The 15,000-nt window shown below is 38.3% G+C and overlaps 6 non-coding genes and 26 pseudogenes across 6 annotated transcripts; all 32 read left to right on the plus strand.

Moving 5' to 3' along the window:
* Positions 1 to 1,137: 1,137 nt before the first annotated feature.
* LOC128630963 (uncharacterized) lies at positions 1,138 to 1,256 on the plus strand (annotated as a pseudogene).
* A 160-nt stretch (positions 1,257 to 1,416) lies between these two features.
* LOC128631008 (uncharacterized) lies at positions 1,417 to 1,535 on the plus strand (annotated as a pseudogene).
* Positions 1,536 to 1,718: 183 nt separating this feature from the next.
* On the plus strand, positions 1,719 to 1,837 carry LOC128630949 (5S ribosomal RNA). The gene has a single exon (XR_008395167.1). It is a non-coding gene; the product is annotated as a 5S ribosomal RNA (ribosomal RNA).
* Positions 1,838 to 2,081: 244 nt separating this feature from the next.
* Positions 2,082 to 2,200, plus strand: LOC128631029 (uncharacterized; annotated as a pseudogene).
* A 164-nt stretch (positions 2,201 to 2,364) lies between these two features.
* LOC128631009 (uncharacterized) lies at positions 2,365 to 2,483 on the plus strand (annotated as a pseudogene).
* Positions 2,484 to 2,667: 184 nt separating this feature from the next.
* Positions 2,668 to 2,786, plus strand: LOC128630976 (uncharacterized; annotated as a pseudogene).
* A 212-nt stretch (positions 2,787 to 2,998) lies between these two features.
* Positions 2,999 to 3,117, plus strand: LOC128630991 (5S ribosomal RNA). Its single transcript, XR_008395173.1, has one exon. It is a non-coding gene; the product is annotated as a 5S ribosomal RNA (ribosomal RNA).
* Positions 3,118 to 3,277: 160 nt separating this feature from the next.
* LOC128631010 (uncharacterized) lies at positions 3,278 to 3,396 on the plus strand (annotated as a pseudogene).
* A 200-nt stretch (positions 3,397 to 3,596) lies between these two features.
* LOC128630953 (uncharacterized) lies at positions 3,597 to 3,715 on the plus strand (annotated as a pseudogene).
* Positions 3,716 to 3,927: 212 nt separating this feature from the next.
* On the plus strand, positions 3,928 to 4,046 carry LOC128630992 (5S ribosomal RNA). The gene has a single exon (XR_008395174.1). It is a non-coding gene; the product is annotated as a 5S ribosomal RNA (ribosomal RNA).
* A 160-nt stretch (positions 4,047 to 4,206) lies between these two features.
* Positions 4,207 to 4,325, plus strand: LOC128630952 (uncharacterized; annotated as a pseudogene).
* A 184-nt stretch (positions 4,326 to 4,509) lies between these two features.
* Positions 4,510 to 4,628, plus strand: LOC128630954 (uncharacterized; annotated as a pseudogene).
* Positions 4,629 to 4,860: 232 nt separating this feature from the next.
* LOC128630993 (5S ribosomal RNA) lies at positions 4,861 to 4,979 on the plus strand. The gene has a single exon (XR_008395175.1). It is a non-coding gene; the product is annotated as a 5S ribosomal RNA (ribosomal RNA).
* A 244-nt stretch (positions 4,980 to 5,223) lies between these two features.
* Positions 5,224 to 5,342, plus strand: LOC128630994 (5S ribosomal RNA). Its single transcript, XR_008395176.1, has one exon. It is a non-coding gene; the product is annotated as a 5S ribosomal RNA (ribosomal RNA).
* A 160-nt stretch (positions 5,343 to 5,502) lies between these two features.
* Positions 5,503 to 5,621, plus strand: LOC128631011 (uncharacterized; annotated as a pseudogene).
* A 184-nt stretch (positions 5,622 to 5,805) lies between these two features.
* On the plus strand, positions 5,806 to 5,924 carry LOC128631012 (uncharacterized; annotated as a pseudogene).
* Positions 5,925 to 6,084: 160 nt separating this feature from the next.
* Positions 6,085 to 6,203, plus strand: LOC128631013 (uncharacterized; annotated as a pseudogene).
* A 164-nt stretch (positions 6,204 to 6,367) lies between these two features.
* Positions 6,368 to 6,486, plus strand: LOC128631014 (uncharacterized; annotated as a pseudogene).
* Positions 6,487 to 6,658: 172 nt separating this feature from the next.
* Positions 6,659 to 6,777, plus strand: LOC128631015 (uncharacterized; annotated as a pseudogene).
* A 160-nt stretch (positions 6,778 to 6,937) lies between these two features.
* Positions 6,938 to 7,056, plus strand: LOC128631016 (uncharacterized; annotated as a pseudogene).
* Positions 7,057 to 7,240: 184 nt separating this feature from the next.
* Positions 7,241 to 7,359, plus strand: LOC128631018 (uncharacterized; annotated as a pseudogene).
* Positions 7,360 to 7,531: 172 nt separating this feature from the next.
* LOC128631019 (uncharacterized) lies at positions 7,532 to 7,650 on the plus strand (annotated as a pseudogene).
* Positions 7,651 to 7,814: 164 nt separating this feature from the next.
* LOC128631020 (uncharacterized) lies at positions 7,815 to 7,933 on the plus strand (annotated as a pseudogene).
* Positions 7,934 to 8,133: 200 nt separating this feature from the next.
* Positions 8,134 to 8,252, plus strand: LOC128630978 (uncharacterized; annotated as a pseudogene).
* A 160-nt stretch (positions 8,253 to 8,412) lies between these two features.
* LOC128631021 (uncharacterized) lies at positions 8,413 to 8,531 on the plus strand (annotated as a pseudogene).
* A 152-nt stretch (positions 8,532 to 8,683) lies between these two features.
* Positions 8,684 to 8,802, plus strand: LOC128631022 (uncharacterized; annotated as a pseudogene).
* Positions 8,803 to 8,990: 188 nt separating this feature from the next.
* On the plus strand, positions 8,991 to 9,109 carry LOC128631023 (uncharacterized; annotated as a pseudogene).
* Positions 9,110 to 9,297: 188 nt separating this feature from the next.
* On the plus strand, positions 9,298 to 9,416 carry LOC128630997 (5S ribosomal RNA). The gene has a single exon (XR_008395179.1). It is a non-coding gene; the product is annotated as a 5S ribosomal RNA (ribosomal RNA).
* A 160-nt stretch (positions 9,417 to 9,576) lies between these two features.
* LOC128630951 (uncharacterized) lies at positions 9,577 to 9,695 on the plus strand (annotated as a pseudogene).
* Positions 9,696 to 9,879: 184 nt separating this feature from the next.
* LOC128631024 (uncharacterized) lies at positions 9,880 to 9,998 on the plus strand (annotated as a pseudogene).
* A 196-nt stretch (positions 9,999 to 10,194) lies between these two features.
* LOC128631025 (uncharacterized) lies at positions 10,195 to 10,313 on the plus strand (annotated as a pseudogene).
* Positions 10,314 to 10,493: 180 nt separating this feature from the next.
* On the plus strand, positions 10,494 to 10,612 carry LOC128631026 (uncharacterized; annotated as a pseudogene).
* The last annotated feature ends 4,388 nt before the right edge of the window (positions 10,613 to 15,000 follow it).

The raw sequence follows: 15,000 nt of genomic DNA on the forward strand, positions 1-15,000 counted from the left end.
CCTAGACACATAGAAGCGGGATTAGGCGGATTGGAATTACGAGCAATTTAAGAGCAGTAATAGTAAAAAAGTCAAAAAGAAATGTACGAGCTGAGGAGTGCTAAAAACACACACACTCGTACCGTCAAGGGCGGGCAGGTAGACACAACATACATACACACACACTCTCTTCCTTTTACACACACATGAATAACTTTAATAGAATCTTATAGTAATAGAGAAACTCTATAAAAAACAGAATATTAGGATATGCAGGACAGTAGAACTGTAATGATATTAAGAAGTTGGAAGCACAGTAAACCGCTTTTCAAGTAGTATAAATATATATAAACTAAGAAATATAGTGCAAATATGAAAATAAATTATAAATGAGAAGTACAGGAAAAAAAGGAAAATATAACTTACTCATGATTCAGATGGTGAAGATTCTCGTCTCGCAAGGAAAGCCTTAATTTTTAGAGAACCATGAAGAAAGCCAGTTATAAGGGTGGCTGCCCCCCCCCTCGAGATAACGATAAGACCAAGGTCCCTCCCGGTTGTTTAGTCGTCTTGCTTACGTCATTTTTTTAACCTAGGGAAATGGGAATCTTGGTTTTTGAAAACCTAGGTAAAAGAGAACCCTGGTTTTTGAAAACCTAGGTAAAAGAGAACCCTGGTTTTTGAAAACCTAGGTAAATAGAAACACTGGGTTGTTGTTTCCTGGGTTGTTGGAAATGCCTGGGTTCTGATTTTATGTGTAAAGTAAAACCCCTGGTTTCAATTCTATGGGTAAGTGAAATAGGCCTTTTCTGGAAACCTATGGGTTATCTAGTGTGTAAATACAGTATAAATACTGGAGCTTAAGCTCAGGGTATTGGGGATCACTTTTGAGAATTCTCATCGGTGTGGATCTCGTGTGGTGGAACAATAAAGCTGGACCCTTGCTTCTTCTCACTCACGGCTGGTGTGTTTTTTCTATCTCCAACTGGGCTCAGAGGTAGATGTGAGTATTGGCTTCTAAGTTGAGTTTTAAATGTTTTTGGGTAATAGGCTAAATTTGAGCCAACACAATCAATCAGTCAGTCAGTCAGTCAGTCAGTCACTCAGTCAGTCTTTTGATTACACTATTTAAATAGGCCCCATTTGGGGTCAGCTTTCGCTTATGGCCATACCACTCTGACAAAGCCTGATCTCATCTGACCTCGGAAGCAAAGCAGAGTTGGGCCTGGTTAGTTCTTGGTTGGGAGACTGAATGGGAATACTAGGTGCTGTAAGCTTTTTATTTGGATCAGTGTTTTCATGGCCTCTGCACAACATCCTGTTTTGGGATAAAGGTTGGACACAGGTTTGAAGGGGACCCAATCAATCAATCAGTCAGTCAGTCAGTCAGTCTTTTGATTACACTATTTAAATAGGCCCCATTTGGGGTCTGCTTTTGCTTACGGCCATACCACTCTGACAAAGCCTGATCTCATCTGACCTCGGAAGCAAAGCAGAGTTGGGCCTGGTTAGTACTTGGTTGGGAGACTGAATGGGAATACTAGGTGCTGTAAGCTTTTTATTTGGATCAGTGTTTTCATGGCCTCTGCACAACATCCTGTTTTGGGATAAAGGTTGGACACAGGTTTGAAGGGGACCCAATCAATCAATCAAACAGTCAGTCAGTCAGTCAGTCAGTCAGTCACTCAGTCAGTCTTTTGATTTCACTATTTAAATAGGCCCCATTTGGGGCAGCTTTTGCTTACGGCCATACCACTCTGAAAAAGCCCGATCTCATCTGACCTCGGAAGCAAAGCAGAGTTGGGCCTGGTTAGTACTTGGTTGGGAGACTGAATGGGAGTACTAGGTGCTGTAAGCTTTTTATTTGGATCAGTGTTTTCATGGCATCTGCACAACATCCTCTTTTGGGATAAAGGTGGACACAGGTTTGAAGGGGACCCAATCAATCAATCAATCAATCAATCAATCAATCAATCAATCAGTCAGTCAGTCAGTCAGTCAAGTCAGTCAGTCAGTCACTCAGTCACTCAGTCAGTCACTCAGTCACTCAGTCAGTCTTTTGATTTCACTATTTAAATAGGCCCCATTTGGGATCAGCTTTCGCTTATGGCCATACCACTCTGACAAAGCCCGATCTCATCTGACCTCGGAAGCAAAGCAGAGTTGGGCCTGGTTAGTACTTGGTTGGGAGACTGAATGGGAATAATAGGTGCTGTAAGCTTTTTATTTGGATCAGTGTTTTCATGGCCTCTGCACAACATCCTGTTTTGGGATAAAGGTTGGACACAGGTTTGAAGGGGACCCAATCAATCAATCAGTCAGTCAGTCAGTCAGTCAGTCTTTTGATTACACTATTTAAATAGGCCCCATTTGGGGTCTGCTTTTGCTTACGGCCATACCACTCTGACAAAGCCTGATCTCATCTGACCTCGGAAGCAAAGCAGAGTTGGGCCTGGTTAGTACTTGGTTGGGAGACTGAATGGGAATACTAGGTGCTGTAAGCTTTTTATTTGGATCAGTGTTTTCATGGCCTCTGCACAACATCCTGTTTTGGGATAAAGGTTGGACACAGGTTTGAAGGGGACCCAATCAATCAATCAAACAGTCAGTCAGTCAGTCACTCAGTCAGTCACTCAGTCAGTCTTTTGATTTCACTATTTAAATAGGCCCCATTTGGGGTCAGCTTTTGCTTACGGCCATACCACTCTGACAAAGCCCGATCTCATCTGACCTGGGAAGCAAAGCAGAGTTGGGCCTGGTTAGTACTTGGTTGGGAGACTGAATGGGAATACTAGGTGCTGTACGCTTTTTATTTGGATCAGTGTTTTCATGGCCTCTGCACAACATCCTCTTTTGGGATAAAGGTTGGACACAGGTTTGAAGGGGACCCAATCAATCAATCAATCAATCAATCAATCAAACAGTCAGTCAGTCAGTCACTCAGTCAGTCACTCAGTCAGTCACTCAGTCAGTCTTTTGATTTCACTATTTAAATAGGCCCCATTTGGGGTCAGCTTTCGCTTACGGCCATACCACTCTGACAAAGCCCGATCTCATCTGACCTCGGAAGCAAAGCAGAGTTGGGCCTGGTTAGTACTTGGTTGGGAGACTGAATGGGAATACTAGGTGCTGTAAGCTTTTTATTTGGATCAGTGTTTTCATGGCCTCTGCACAACATCCTGTTTTGGGATAAAGGTTGGACACAGGTTTGAAGGGGACCCAATCAATCAATCAGTCAGTCGGTCAGTCAGTCTTTTGATTACACTATTTAAATAGGCCCCATTTGGGGTCTGCTTTTGCTTACGGCCATACCACTCTGACAAAGCCTGATCTCATCTGACCTCGGAAGCAAAGCAGAGTTGGGCCTGGTTAGTACTTGGTTGGGAGACTGAATGGGAATACTAGGTGCTGTAAGCTTTTTATTTGGATCAGTGTTTTCATGGCCTCTGCACAACATCCTGTTTTGGGATAAAGGTTGGACACAGGTTTGAAGGGGACCCAATCAATCAATCAAACAGTCAGTCAGTCAGTCACTCAGTCAGTCAGTCACTCAGTCAGTCACTCAGTCAGTCTTTTGATTTCACTATTTAAATAGGCTCCATTTGGGGTCAGCTTTTGCTTACGGCCATACCACTCTGACAAAGCCTGATCTCCTCTGACCTCGGAAGCAAAGCAGAGTTGGGCCTGGTTAGTACTTGGTTGGGAGACTGAATGGGAATACTAGGTGCTGTAAGCTTTTTATTTGGATCAGTGTTTTCATGGCCTCTGCACAACATCCTGTTTTGGGATAAAGGTTGGACACAGGTTTGAAGGGGACCCAATCAATCAATCAATCAATCAATCAATCAAACAGTCAGTCAGTCAGTCACTCAGTCAGTCACTCAGTCAGTCACTCAGTCAGTCTTTTGATTTCACTATTTAAATAGGCCCCATTTGGGGTCAGCTTTTGCTTACGGCCATACCACTCTGACAAAGCCCGATCTCATCTGACCTCGGAAGCAAAGCAGAGTTGGGCCTGGTTAGTACTTGGTTGGGAGACTGAATGGGAATACTAGGTGCTGTAAGCTTTTTATTTGGATCAGTGTTTTCATGGCCTCTGCACAACATCCTGTTTTGGGATAAAGGTTGGACACAGGTTTGAAGGGGACCCAATCAATCAATCAGTCAGTCGGTCAGTCAGTCTTTTGATTACACTATTTAAATAGGCCCCATTTGGGGTCTGCTTTTGCTTACGGCCATACCACTCTGACAAAGCCTGATCTCATCTGACCTTGGAAGCAAAGCAGAGTTGGGCCTGGTTAGTACTTGGTTGGGAGACTGAATGGGAATACTAGGTGCTGTAAGCTTTTTATTTGGATCAGTGTTTTCATGGCCTCTGCACAACATCCTGTTTTGGGATAAAGGTTGGACACAGGTTTGAAGGGGACCCAATCAATCAATCAAACAGTCAGTCAGTCAGTCAGTCAGTCAGTCACTCAGTCAGTCTTTTGATTTCACTATTTAAATAGGCCCCATTTGGGGTCAGCTTTTGCTTACGGCCATACCACTCTGACAAAGCCTGATCTCCTCTGACCTCGGAAGCAAAGCAGAGTTGGGCCTGGTTAGTACTTGGTTGGGAGACTGAATGGGAATACTAGGTGCTGTAAGCTTTTTATTTGGATCAGTGTTTTCATGGCCTCTGCACAACATCCTGTTTTGGGATAAAGGTTGGACACAGGTTTGAAGGGGACCCAATCAATCAATCAAACAGTCAGTCAGTCAGTCAGTCAGTCAGTCACTCAGTCAGTCACTCAGTCAGTCACTCAGTCAGTCACTCAGTCAGTCACTCAGTCAGTCTTTTGATTTCACTATTTAAATAGGCCCCATTTGGGGTCAGCTTTTGCTTACGGCCATACCACTCTGACAAAGCCCGATCTCATCTGACCTCGGAAGCAAAGCAGAGTTGGGCCTGGTTAGTACTTGGTTGGGAGACTGAATGGGAATACTAGGTGCTGTAAGCTTTTTATTTGGATCAGTGTTTTCATGGCATCTGCACAACATCCTCTTTTGGGATAAAGGTTGGACACAGGTTTGAAGGGGACCCAATCAATCAATCAATCAATCAATCAATCAGTCAGTCAGTCAGTCAGTCAGTCAGTCACTCAGTCAGTCACTCAGTCAGTCACTCAGTCAGTCACTCAGTCAGTCACTCAGTCAGTCTTTTGATTTCACTATTTAAATAGGCCCCATTTGGGGTCAGCTTTTGCTTACGGCCATACCACTCTGACAAAGCCCGATCTCATCTGACCTCGGAAGCAAAGCAGAGTTGGGCCTGGTTAGTACTTGGTTGGGAGACTGAATGGGAATACTAGGTGCTGTAAGCTTTTTATTTGGATCAGTGTTTTCATGGCCTCTGCACAACATCCTGTTTTGGGATAAAGGTTGGACACAGGTTTGAAGGGGACCCAATCAATCAATCAGTCAGTCGGTCAGTCAGTCTTTTGATTACACTATTTAAATAGGCCCCATTTGGGGTCTGCTTTTGCTTACGGCCATACCACTCTGACAAAGCCTGATCTCATCTGACCTCGGAAGCAAAGCAGAGTTGGGCCTGGTTAGTACTTGGTTGGGAGACTGAATGGGAATACTAGGTGCTGTAAGCTTTTTATTTGGATCAGTGTTTTCATGGCCTCTGCACAACATCCTGTTTTGGGATAAAGGTTGGACACAGGTTTGAAGGGGACCCAATCAATCAATCAAACAGTCAGTCAGTCAGTCACTCAGTCAGTCACTCAGTCAGTCTTTTGATTTCACTATTTAAATAGGCCCCATTTGGGGTCAGCTTTTGCTTACGGCCATACCACTCTGACAAAGCCTGATCTCATCTGACCTCGGAAGCAAAGCAGAGTTGGGCCTGGTTAGTACTTGGTTGGGAGACTGAATGGGAATACTAGGTGCTGTAAGCTTTTTATTTGGATCAGTGTTTTCATGGCATCTGCACAACATCCTCTTTTGGGATAAAGGTTGGACACAGGTTTGAAGGGGACCCAATCAATCAATCAGTCAGTCGGTCAGTCAGTCTTTTGATTACACTATTTAAATAGGCCCCATTTGGGGTCTGCTTTTGCTTACGGCCATACCACTCTGACAAAGCCTGATCTCATCTGACCTCGGAAGCAAAGCAGAGTTGGGCCTGGTTAGTACTTGGTTGGGAGACTGAATGGGAATACTAGGTGCTGTAAGCTTTTTATTTGGATCAGTGTTTTCATGGCATCTGCACAACATCCTCTTTTGGGATAAAGGTTGGACACAGGTTTGAAGGGGACCCAATCAATCAATCAGTCAGTCAGTCACTCAGTCAGTCTTTTGATTTCACTATTTAAATAGGCCCCATTTGGGGTCAGCTTTTGCTTACGGCCATACCACTCTGACAAAGCCTGATCTCATCTGACCTCGGAAGCAAAGCAGAGTTGGGCCTGGTTAGTACTTGGTTGGGAGACTGAATGGGAATACTAGGTGCTGTAAGCTTTTTATTTGGATCAGTGTTTTCATGGCCTCTGCACAACTTCCTGTTTTGGGATAAAGGTTGGACACAGGTTTGAAGGGGACCCAATCAACCAACCAAACAGTCAGTCAGTCAGTCACTCAGTCAGTCTTTTGATTTCACTATTTAAATAGGCCCCATTTGGGGTCAGCTTTTGCTTACGGCCATACCACTCTGACAAAGCCTGATCTCATCTGACCTCGGAAGCAAAGCAGAGTTGGGCCTGGTTAGTACTTGGTTGGGAGACTGAATGGGAATACTAGGTGCTGTAAGCTTTTTATTTGGATCAGTGTTTTCATGGCCTCTGCACAACATCCTGTTTTGGGATAAAGGTTGGACACAGGTTTGAAGGGGACCCAATCAATCAATCAGTCAGTCAGTCAGTCAGTCTTTTGATTACACTATTTAAATAGGCCCCATTTGGGGTCAGCTTTTGCTTACGGCCATACCACTCTGACAAAGCCTGATCTCATCTGACCTCGGAAGCAAAGCAGAGTTGGGCCTGGTTAGTACTTGGTTGGGAGACTGAATGGGAATACTAGGTGCTGTAAGCTTTTTATTTGGATCAGTGTTTTCATGGCCTCTGCACAACATCCTGTTTTGGGATAAAGGTTGGACACAGGTTTGAAGGGGACCCAATCAACCAACCAAACAGTCAGTCAGTCAGTCACTCAGTCAGTCACTCAGTCAGTCTTTTGATTTCACTATTTAAATAGGCCCCATTTGGGGTCAGCTTTTGCTTACGGCCATACCACTCTGACAAAGCCTGATCTCATCTGACCTCGGAAGCAAAGCAGAGTTGGGCCTGGTTAGTACTTGGTTGGGAGACTGAATGGGAATACTAGGTGCTGTAAGCTTTTTATTTGGATCAGTGTTTTCATGGCCTCTGCACAACATCCTGTTTTGGGATAAAGGTTGGACACAGGTTTGAAGGGGACCCAATCAATCAATCAAACAGTCAGTCAGTCAGTCACTCAGTCAGTCTTTTGATTTCACTATTTAAATAGGCCCCATTTGGGGTCCGCTTTTGCTTACGGCCATACCACTCTGACAAAGCCTGATCTCATCTGACCTCGGAAGCAAAGCAGAGTTGGGCCTGGTTAGTACTTGGTTGGGAGACTGAATGGGAATACTAGGTGCTGTAAGCTTTTTATTTGGATCAGTGTTTTCATGGCCTCTGCACAACATCCTGTTTTGGGATAAAGGTTGGACACAGGTTTGAAGGGGACCCAATCAATCAATCAGTCAGTCAGTCAGTCAGTCAGTCTTTTGATTACACTATTTAAATAGGCCCCATTTGGGGTCAGCATTCGCTTACGGCCATACCACTCTGACAAAGCCTGATCTCATCTGACCTCGGAAGCAAAGCAGAGTTGGGCCTGGTTAGTACTTGGTTGGGAGACTGAATGGGAATACTAGGTGCTGTAAGCTTTTTATTTGGATCAGTGTTTTCATGGCCTCTGCACAACATCCTGTTTTGGGATAAAGGTTGGACACAGGTTTGAAGGGGACCCAATCAATCAATCAAACAGTCAGTCAGTCAGTCAGTCAGTCAGTCAGTCACTCAGTCAGTCACTCAGTCAGTCTTTTGATTTCACTATTTAAATAGGCCCCATTTGGGGTCAGCTTTTGCTTACGGCCATACCACTCTGACAAAGCCCGATCTCATCTGACCTCGGAAGCAACGCAGAGTTGGGCCTGGTTAGGACTTGGTTGGGAGACTGAATGGGAATACTAGGTGCTGTAAGCTTTTTATTTGGATCAGTGTTTTCATGGCCTCTGCACAACATCCTGTTTTGGGATAAAGGTTGGACACAGGTTTGAAGGGGACCCAATCAATCAATCAGTCAGTCAGTCAGTCAGTCTTTTGATTACACTATTTAAATAGGCCCCATTTGGGGTCAGCTTTTGCTTACGGCCATACCACTCTGACAAAGCCTGATCTCATCTGACCTCGGAAGCAAAGCAGAGTTGGGCCTGGTTAGTACTTGGTTGGGAGACTGAATGGGAATACTAGGTGCTGTAAGCTTTTTATTTGGATCAGTGTTTTCATGGCCTCTGCACAACATCCTGTTTTGGGATAAAGGTTGGACACAGGTTTGAAGGGGACCCAATCAATCAATCAGTCAGTCAGTCTTTTGATTACACTATTTAAATAGGCCCCATTTGGGGTCAGCTTTTGCTTACGGCCATACCACTCTGACAAAGCCTGATCTCATCTGACCTCGGAAGCAAAGCAGAGTTGGGCCTGGTTAGTACTTGGTTGGGAGACTGAATGGGAATACTAGGTGCTGTAAGCTTTTTATTTGGATCAGTGTTTTCATGGCATCTGCACAACATCCGCTTTTGGGATAAAGGTTGGACACAGGTTTGAAGGGGACCCAATCAATCAATCAAACAGTCAGTCAGTCAGTCAGTCACTCAGTCAGTCACTCAGTCAGTCTTTTGATTTCACTATTTAAATAGGCCCCATTTGGGGTCAGCTTTTGCTTACGGCCATACCACTCTGACAAAGCCTGATCTCATCTGACCTCGGAAGCAAAGCAGAGTTGGGCCTGGTTAGTACTTGGTTGGGAGACTGAATGGGAATACTAGGTGCTGTAAGCTTTTTATTTGGATCAGTGTTTTCATGGCATCTGCACAACATCCTCTTTTGGGATAAAGGTTGGACACAGGTTTGAAGGGGACCCAATCAATCAATCAATCAGTCAGTCAGTCAGTCAGTCAGTCAGTCAGTCAGTCAGTCAGTCTTTTGATTACACTATTTAAATAGGCCCCATTTGGGATCAGCTTTTGCTTATGGCCATACCACTCTGACAAAGCCCGATCTCATCTGACCTCGGAAGCAAAGCAGAGTTGGGCCTGGTTAGTACTTGGTTGGGAGACTGAATGGGAATACTAGGTGCTGTAAGCTTTTTATTTGGATCAGTGTTTTCATGGCCTCTGCACAACATCCTGTTTTGGGATAAAGGTTGGACACAGGTTTGAAGGGGACCCAATCAATCAATCAGTCAGTCAGTCAGTCAGTCTTTTGATTACACTATTTAAATAGGCCCCATTTGGGGTCAGCTTTTGCTTACGGCCATACCACTCTGACAAAGCCTGATCTCATCTGACCTCGGAAGCAAAGCAGAGTTGGGCCGGGTTAGTACTTGGTTGGGAGACTGAATGGGAATACTAGGTGCTGTAAACTTTTTATTTGGATCAGTGTTTTCATGGCCTCTGCACAACATCCTGTTTTGGGATAAAGGTTGGACACAGGTTTGAAGGGGACCCAATCAATCAATCAAACAGTCAGTCAGTCAGTCACTCAGTCAGTCACTCAGTCAGTCTTTTGATTTCACTATTTAAATAGGCCCCATTTGGGGTCAGCTTTTGCTTACGGCCATACCACTCTGACAAAGCCTGATCTCATCTGACCTCGGAAGCAAAGCAGAGTTGGGCCTGGTTAGTACTTGGTTGGGAGACTGAATGGGAATACTAGGTGCTGTAAGCTTTTTATTTGGATCAGTGTTTTCATGGCCTCTGCACAACATCCCGTTTTGGGATAAAGGTTGGACACAGGTTTGAAGGGGACCCAATCAATCAATCAAACAGTCAGTCATTCAGTCACTCAGTTAGTCACTCAGTCAGTCACTCAGTCAGTCTTTTGATTTCACTATTTAAATAGGCCCCATTTGGGGTCAGCTTTTGCTTACGGCCATACCACTCTGACAAAGCCTGATCTCATCTGACCTCGGAAGCAAAGCAGAGTTGGGCCTGGTTAGTACTTGGTTGGGAGACTGAATGGGAATACTAGGTGCTGTAAGCTTTTTATTTGGATCAGTGTTTTCATTGCCTCTGCACAACATCCTCTTTTGGGATAAAGGTTGGACACAGGTTTGAAGGGGACCCAATCAATCAATCAATCAGTCAGTCAGTCAGTCAGTCACTCAGTCAGTCAGTCTTTTGATTACACTATTTAAATAGGCCCCATTTGGGGTGAGCTTTCGCTTACGGCCATACCACTCTGACAAAGCCTGATCTCATCTGACCTCGGAAGCAAAGCAGAGTTGGGCCTGGTTAGTACTTGGTTGGGAGACTGAATGGGAATACTAGGTGCTGTAAGCTTTTTATTTGGATCAGTGTTTTAAGCTCTTTACCTTCTCCTGACATTGAAGAATATTCATTACTACACCAATGCAGCCTCCAATTCTGACAGTTATCTCCCATACATGAGAGATTAACTCTAGTGCTACCTCGAACAACCTCCTGGAACTGGTCAACTTCATTAAAATCCGGTGGAATTGGGCCATTTTCATGTTTTTTCAAGACAATTTTTATATCCAAATGTTCAGCATTTACCATGAAACAGTCCATTTCTGAGAGTCGCCGTATAAACTGTAACAGGAGATGGTGTGGAGTCATTTTCTTTATTTGTCCCAGGAAGTTTTCAAACAGAAACCCAGACATGAAGTCAAGGCTTGCAAGTTTTTTGACATCTTCAGAAAGATGGGTTAGCCCATGGACATTGTAGCTAACAAAATCAGGACCATACAACTCACTAAAATGTTTTACGAATGACACTAGCAAACGGTGAGCAAAGTCATTAAGAACTATACAAGGAGTGGATTGGAGAGTATAAAAAGATAGCAAAAGATAACATAAAATTGCTGTACATTGGTTCTGACAGCACATTTAGAAGAACCACTGGACTTGTGTATAACAGAAACTGTCGCAATTCTGTTGCTTTCCATCTCAGTCTTTCTGAGGATTGGCTGGGTTTCCTTGCAAAGTCCTCAGGAATATAACGTCTGAAGCTAACAAGTGTGTCTGAGATTATAACACTTTGCCGAGCAGACAAATGACAACATAAAGGCCCTGAAGCAAGCCACGAATGCAGCAGTTTTCACATAACACCAAGACACACAAGGTGCATGTAATCATGTGGAAAGCATGATACCATGCCAATTCCTGCAGGTTTTAAAAGAGATGTTTCAGTATGATCCGGACCGCAGAATCTCTCACCATCTTCAAAAAACAGCTAAAGACCCACCTCTTCCATGAACACCTAACCAACTCATATTTTTTAAATAAATAAATAAATGAATGAATGAATGCACTTACACCTCTACTCTGCACTTTGCTTCTTCTGGAATTCAATTAATAGATCTTGTATGGTAGCACTTCTTGTATTGTTCTCTTCTTGATATATCACTTTGCTTCTATCTTTCTCATTTGTAAGTCCCTTTGGATAAAAGCGTCTGCTAAGTGAATAAATGTAATGTACAATGTAAATGTTGATAAAAGACTCATCAGTACTACATGGTCTGCTGCTCTCAGGAAAGGTCATTCTATGGTTGATGTACACACCAGCTTGGATGCACTTGTCACAACCTGAATAACCAGTATGTGATTTAATTCCCTTCATAAAAGCTCTAGCTGGAGCATCACACAGGATAGATGTGACTTCTAGAAAAACTGCTTCCCATTTATGGCAAATCCCTTGCAGTTCACTGACTAGATCTTTCAAGATCTTGGCTTTGATTTACCACAGAACGGAGCAATGACAACTGGTTTCTTAGTATAACCCTGCAGTAACCCTATAATGGGCCAAAACTAAAAGACGAACTTTTAAATAGTGGTAAGCCATCCATGTTCAGTTGAAGTTTGAATTCATACTTCTCTAGAACATAAGACCAGGTTCTTTCCATGGTTTTGGACAAAGCTTTAAGAATACCAAAATAATTATATGTGCCACCAGCAACATTTATCAATTTATCAACATTTATCACATTTAAAAAGTTCTCTCGTCATCTCGCACTACAGCACCAAGATCATTTTCTCCTAAATGACTTCCAAATGAAGTGAGCATTACATTGACCTTTTTTACTGCTCTTTTTCTAACATTCCGTCTATCCATAATTTTGTAATGACCCGTTTGTTGCTGGTTCCAGTGTGGACTGTCGCACATTTAAAATCTGTATACCATGTTTGTGTGTTTCTGTAAAGCTGCTTTGGGACAACATCTATTGTAAAAAGCACTATACAAATAAAATTGAATTCAATTGAATACCGGGGGTTCATGTCTAAACGCTCTGCCCCTGGCACACTTTGGATGATAGGGAAGGGGGGGAAAGAAAAAAAAAAAATTTTTATTTTCTGACGTCTCCCCCTGGAACATCCAGAGGGACTTGGTCCAGGAGGGCTTCCCATGTAGCCAGGGCTCCCAAACAAAAGACTGACTTTCAATGGATCGCAACCATGTAGCTGCTCTTCCACTCACAACACCCAGACCCTTAACACCGTCCATATACTTTTGGACACTTCAAAAAATTAAGGACAACATGACTTTTGTGGGAAAAGTCAAGTGCCTATCTTGTAAATTTCCTGTCCTTTAAAGGAGCGACTAACCTTTAATTTTACTGTAGTGTTTACAGACAAGGTCTTGTTCTGAACTTGTACAGGAGCTTGTTTACCTCCAGTCTGGTGCCCAATAATTGAAGTTGCAAGAGAGGTAAAACAAGACAAAACTGGTCACCATGACTTTTGTGAGAAAATTCATACACCTATTTCTGGACATTGCTTGATCTAAATGTTCTTACATAGCAAATAAAAATCACAAATGACACTTGTGAATAAAACTATTATATATTAAATTCATATATATGAATTTAATATATATATATATTAAATTCATATATTATATATATATATATATATATATATATATATATATATATATATATATATATATATATATATATATGAATTTAATATATATATATATATATATAAAATTCATATATATATATTCATATATATATGAATTTTATATATATATATATATATATATATATATATATATATATATATATATATATATATATATTAAATTCATATATATATATATATATGAATTTAATATATATATATATATATATATATATATATATATATATAAAATTCATATATATATATATATGAATTTAATATATATATATATATATATATATATATATATATATATATATATGAATTTAATATATATATATATATATATATATATATATATATATATATATATAAAATTCATATATATATATATATGAATTTAATATATATATATATATATATATATATATATATTAAATTCATATATATATATATATATGAATTTTATATATATATATATATATATATATTAAATTCATATATATATATATATATATATATATATATATATATATATATATATATATATATATATATATGAATTTTATATATATATATATATATATATATATATGAATTTAATATATATATATATATATATATATATATATATTAAATTCATATATATATATATATATATATATATATATAAAATTCATATATATATATATATATGAATTTAATATATATATATATATATATATATATATTAAATTCATATATATATATATATATGAATTTTATATATATATATATATATATATATATATATATATTAAATTCATATATATATATATATATATATATATATATATATATATATATATATATATATATATATATGAATTTTATATATATATATATATATTAAATTCATATATATATATATATATATATATATATATATATATATATATATATATATATATATATATATATATATGAATTTAATATATATATATATATATATATATAAAATTCATATATATATATATATATGAATTTAATATATATATATATATATATATATATATATATATATATATATATATATTAAATTCATATATATATATATATATGAATTTTATATATATATATATATATATATATATTAAATTCATATATATATATATATATATATATATATATATATATATATATATATATTAAATTCATATATATATATATATATATATATATATATATATATATATATATATATATATATATATGAATTTAATATATATATATATATATATATATATATATATATATATATATGAATTTAATATATATATATATATATATATAAAATTCATATATATATATTCATATATATATGAATTTAATATATATATATATATATATATATATATTAAATTCATATATATATATATATATATATATATGAATTTTATATATATATATATATATATTAAATTCAATATATATATATATATATATATATATTAAATTCATATATATATATATATATATATATATATGAATTTAATATATATATATATATATATTAAATTCATATATATATATATATATATATATGAATTTTATATATATATATATATATATATATTAAATTCATATATATATATATATATATATATATATGAATTTAATATATATATATATATATATTAAATTCATATATATATATATATATATATATATGAATTTTATATATATATATATATATATATTTATATATAAAATTCATATATATATATATATATATATATATATATGAATTTTATATATATATATAT

Source organism: Ictalurus punctatus, unplaced genomic scaffold (assembly GCF_001660625.3).
Source record: "Ictalurus punctatus breed USDA103 unplaced genomic scaffold, Coco_2.0 Super-Scaffold_100074, whole genome shotgun sequence".
In the NCBI taxonomy this organism is placed as follows: Eukaryota; Metazoa; Chordata; class Actinopteri; order Siluriformes; family Ictaluridae; genus Ictalurus; species Ictalurus punctatus.